Here is a 5,270-nt window from a genome sequence, read left to right as displayed (position 1 = left end):
ATCTTTAGTTAAGGTGTCAATGTTTTTAAAAATCTTCTTATGCACTAAAAATATTCTTTGGTGTTTCGTGAATAATTTTCAGAATTTAAATATGCCCTTGGAAAAATATTAATTTTTAAATTAACAGACAACATTCAGTAAAACTAGTTAGTCTAATACACAACAACTTCTTCTCTTTCCCATGTGGTTCAGGAAATTAACGCACTGTAAGGTGAAATTTTTAAGTCTATGTTCTCTTCAAGTTTCATTTGCTCTTTCTTAGCAGATATTGAAGAAGGTGCTAGCTGGATATGGAAGTTTCTTTCATCAAAACCATCTGTTTATAATGATTGTCATGATTTCATTTTATAGCCAACCCTCTTTCATGTTTCCAATGGTCAATTATTACATCTTTTCAATTTTATAATTTGGGGAATTCAATGTGATTTTGCAAACAAAAAAAAATGCTTGAAATTAATGTGATTAGAATCACAGAGAAGTCTCTGCTGGTGAACAGTATAAAATATTGTCTGGGACCTTGAGCCAGTGCTGATGACTCTACTGGTCTGTTTTCTCATCCCTGCCTTCCCCAACACACACTTACAAAGCCACAAGGCAGTTGAGGATAGGAGAGCCCAGGCTTTAAACTCAGCACAGAAGAGAGACATCTCTGCAATGAGAAGAGAACACTGGCTCTGGGAAGAGATCTCAGAGGAGGCAGAGTGCAGTTTGGGGGTTAGGGTTCAGAAATGGAAGGGAGACTTGGAAGCTCAGGACCAGGAGAAAGAAAAAGCTGGGTCTGTTGGAGGGAAATAGGGGAGGGACAGCATGGGGTGGGGAGGTGGGGAGAGATAGCATGGGGAGAAATGCCAGATATAGGTGAAGGGGAGGAAGGCAGCAAATCACGCTGCAATATGTGTACCTATGCAACAATCTTGCATGTTCTTCACATGTACCCCAAAACCTAAAATGCAATTGAAAAAAAAAAGAAAGAAAAAGCTGTGTGACCCTGGTGACCTAGGTCTCCCTTGGTGACCCTGTGCTCACCAGAGACAAGCAGAGACTGAGTGATCTGTGACTTGAAGGGGAGGATAAGTCCAGACACATGCCCCTGGCTCTCGTGTAATGTATGGTCTTCACTAAAATGAGATAGTAATTTGGGGGAAAGGGTAGAAATATCTCACTTTTTTGTGGGGTTTTTGTTTGTTTGTTTTTGGTGGTTTTGTTTGTTTGTTTGACAAAGTTCTCACTCTGAAGTGCAATCAGGCAGTCTTGGCAAACTACAACATCTGCCTCTGGGGCACAAGTGATTCCCATCAGCCTCCTGAGCAGCTAGTATTGTAGGCACATGCCACTGCACCTGGTTAATTTTTGTACTTTTAGTAGAGAAGGGGTCTCATCATGTTGGTCAGGCTGGTCTCAAACTCTTGAGCTCAGGTATTCCACCTGCCTTGGCCTCCCAAAGTGCTGGGATACAGGCATGAGCCACTGCAGCTGGCCTTCAAACAAGAGGTTTTAGTCTGAATTTTTTTCTCTTCCAGTGGTCAGCATAGAACCTTTTTTTTTTTTCAACATGTCAGTTACTTCCTAATTACAGAATTGTGACACCAAAGAAAAAGGTGTATGTGAAGCTCTAGTTGTCATACTACACACTGTGAAGTGACTTTTCAGTACTGATCTTACCTAAGAAACAAGTCTGGAGAAAAAGAGAAAAGAAAGAGAAGTCAAAAATAGTGCCATTAACCCAGGTGATAGTCATTCTCAGTTGATTGCTCTGTTTCCTTACTGCAGATGTGTTTAGTACTCACTAACCTCTGACTCTGCAGTCTTCTATCTGACACATGGGCTTGCACTCACTCAGGATCCTTTTCAGTCTTCTTCCAAATCTATCTAACTGTCATTTTATGAAATGGAGCTTGTGAAAATGCTCTGTATGGGAGACTGTCCTTGGCAGATCTTCACCCTAGACCTGAGTTGAGGACAGGGAGTAGGCTTTGTGGTCAGTGGGGTTGAGCTGCAGAGATTGTTTAGGATAGAAACAAATGGATGTATCTCTGCTTTCTTTGGACCAAAATTAAAGAAACTGCACACATAATAATGTGTTAATATCCAGAAAGAGCTGTGGAATCTTAGACAAAGAATATTGACAACAAAAACCTGCTAAGCTAGACTTCATTACTCATTTGAAGCTAAATCAAGTGAATCAGTGTTGTTTGAGCCTCTAAATAGAATCCATAAAATTCTGCACTCACAAATAAAATCCAATCCCATCTTTAAATTAAATTTGTTGTCATTTGTACCCTTGTCTGGAAAAGAAACTCTTCTGGAAACTGATTAATACCAAAGCCATGCAGGAGGTGAGAAATAATTACTTACTCATGGGCTGAAATTGTGGAGAGAATATGATATCAAGAATATAAGCCGGAAAGCGGAGCTCTGGGAAGCTGGACAATGCGGCGGCAGCTCTTCAAAGTGGAGCACGTTTAGCTACCGTTGTCGCTGCCATGAGTCGCAACTATAATGATGAGCTGCAGTTCTTGGAAAAAATCAATAAAAACTGCTGGAGGATCAAGAAGGGCTTCGTGCCCAACATGCAGGTTGAAGGCGTTTTCTATGTGAATGATGCTCTGGAGAAAAACTGATGTTTGAGGAATTAAGGAATGCCTGTCGAGGTGGTGGTGTTGGTGGCTTCCTGCCAGCCATGAAACAGATTGGCAATGTGGCAGCCCTGCCTGGAATTGTTCATCGATCTATTGGGATTCCTGATGTCCATTCAGGATATGGGTTTGCCATTGGAAATATGGCAGCCTTTGATATGAATGACCCTGAAGCAGTGGTATCCCCAGGTGGTGTCGGGTTTGACATCAACTGTGGTGTCTGCTTGCTAAGAACCAATTTAGATGAAAGTGATGTCCAGCCTATGAAGGAGCAACTTTCCCAAGCTATGTTTGACCACATTCCTGTTGGGGTAGGATCAAAAGGTGTCATCCCAATGAATGCCAAAGACTTGGAGGAGGCCTTGGAGATGGGGGTGGACTGGTCCTTAAGAGAAGGGTATGCCTGGGCTGAAGACAAGGAGCACTGTGAGGAGTATGGAAGGAGGCTGCAAGCTGACCCCAATAAGGTCTCTCCAAGGGCTAAGAAAAGAGGCCTTCCTCAGTTGGGGACCCTGGAAGCAGGCAACCATTATGCAGAAATCCAGGTTGCGGATGAGATTTTCAATGAGTACGCTGCTAAGAAAATGGGCATCGACCATAAGGGACAGGCATGTGTGATGATCCACAGTGGAAGCAGAGGCCTGGGCCACCAAGTAGCCACAGATGCTTTGGTAGCTATGGAGAAGGCCATGAAGAGAGACAAGATTATAGTCAATGATCGGCAGTTGGCCTGTGCTCAAATCGCTTCCCCAGAGGGTCAAGACTACCTGAAGGGAATGGCAGCAGCTGGGAACTATGCCTGGGTCAACCGCTTTTCCATGACCTTCTTAACCCGGCAGGCTTTTGCCAAGGTCTTCAACACAACCCCTGATGACTTGGACCTCCACGTGATCTATGATGTTTCGCACAACATTGCCAAAGTGGAGCAGCATGTGGTGGATGGAAAGGAACGGACACTGTTGGTACACAGGAAGGGATCCACCCGCACATTCCCACCTCACCATCCACTCATTGCTGTTGATTACCAACTCACTGGACAACCAGTGCTCGTCGGTGGCACCATGGGAACCTGTAGTTATGTTCTTACTGGCACTGAACAGGGCATGACTGAGACCTTTGGAACAACCTGTCATGGAGCGGGCCGTGCATTGTGCCGAGCAAAATCTCGACCTAATTTAGATTTCCAGGATGTCTTAGACAAATTGACAGATATGGGAATTGCAATCCGTGTTGCTTCACCCAAACTGGTTATGGAAGAGGCTCCTGAGTCCTATAAGAATGAGACAGATGTGGTGAATACCTGCCATGATGCTGGAATCAGCAAGAAAGTCATTAAACTGAGACCAGTTGCTGTGATCAAAGGATAGAACCTTGGACAGCAGGGCCACTAGACACCACTGACCCTCTGTGAAATGGAAGTAGACGGACATGCCCTTCCAAACCTCAGACTCAAGTCAGGACAGGTTCCAAAGCGTGCAGCTGTAACTGCTTGTGCCAAAATGGCTGACGGGGAGGCTGCTGCTTTCAGGAGCCAGTGCTTGTGAAATAATCGTCCAGGAAGAGGAACCTCTGGAAAGGGAGGAATACACCTTCTCCTTGGTTGTTCCACAGAGTTTTAGGAAAATCTGTTAGGGGTGGGTAGGTGTCAAGAAACTGCCTTACGCAGTCATACAAGTCTTTAGCCATCAGATGGAACTTCGCTATGCCAAGCTGTGTTTACATTCCGAGAGGTGTCATGAAGAAAGTTCTATTAAATATGGTTTTGGAATGTTCAAAAAAAAAAAAAAGAATATAAGCCAATCTTAATTTAAAATAATGTAATTTTCAGTGTTCATTATTGTAGCTTTGTGATGTATTAAGCCATAAAATCTGTTTTGTAAAAAGTTCTTGAGTATAATTTGGCAATTAACCTGCTAGCTATTTTATCTTCCTGCAAGAGTCAGGAATAACATTTCCAATATTAGTAGGTGTATTTCCAAAATACCTTCATGTATGTGAAAGCACAAGAATGAAGCTAGTTGAATTATCTTATTATTTTTTAAAATAATAGATTTAGGCCTCTTTGGTAGTGTTTTATCTAATAGAGCATATTATATACTTGATACAGATTATAGCTAGATGATAACAGAAAACATTTGGCCTTTGTCCATTATGACAAGACTATTTTCTTTATGAAATTAAGGATGAAGCAGTCAAAGAAAGGTAACTTAATAACCTTAGTTTTTCACATTAGAAAAATATTAAAAACTTCAGTAGTTTTCGGAATTTAATAGTTTGTTACATTTCTTCTGAGTTTAAGAATATTCTAACACCATTGCTAGGCTTAATATTCAGCTATTTAAATTAGTTCGTATATAATTGTTTTTGCTTTCAGGTTTCCTATTCGAAATTGATTTTTGTTTTAATATATTTAATAATTTTAACACAAAAATGACTTCATTTGATGTTTTTATTTAAATGACTAATTTATAATTAATGGATAATAATGAATAAATAATAAGAAATTGCCACAATGAAAACTTTTAGAAAAGTACAGCCATACAGCTGGGTGTCGTGGCTCATGTCTGTAATCTCAGCCCATTGGGATGCTAAGGAGAGTCCATAAACAGGTCAGGAGTTTGAGACCGGCCTGAC

General features: G+C 41.5%; 1 pseudogene; it reads left to right on the top strand.

The window, feature by feature from the left end:
- The first annotated feature begins 2,431 nt into the window (after nucleotides 1-2,431).
- On the top strand, nucleotides 2,432-4,431 carry LOC101047236 (RNA-splicing ligase RtcB homolog pseudogene; annotated as a pseudogene).
- Nucleotides 4,432-5,270: the final 839 nt, after the last annotated feature.

The sequence above is a fragment of the Saimiri boliviensis genome, assembly GCF_048565385.1.
Source record: "Saimiri boliviensis isolate mSaiBol1 chromosome 9 unlocalized genomic scaffold, mSaiBol1.pri SUPER_9_unloc_1, whole genome shotgun sequence".
Classification (NCBI taxonomy): Eukaryota; Metazoa; Chordata; class Mammalia; order Primates; family Cebidae; genus Saimiri; species Saimiri boliviensis.
This window is presented reverse-complemented; position numbering and strand designations above follow the sequence as displayed.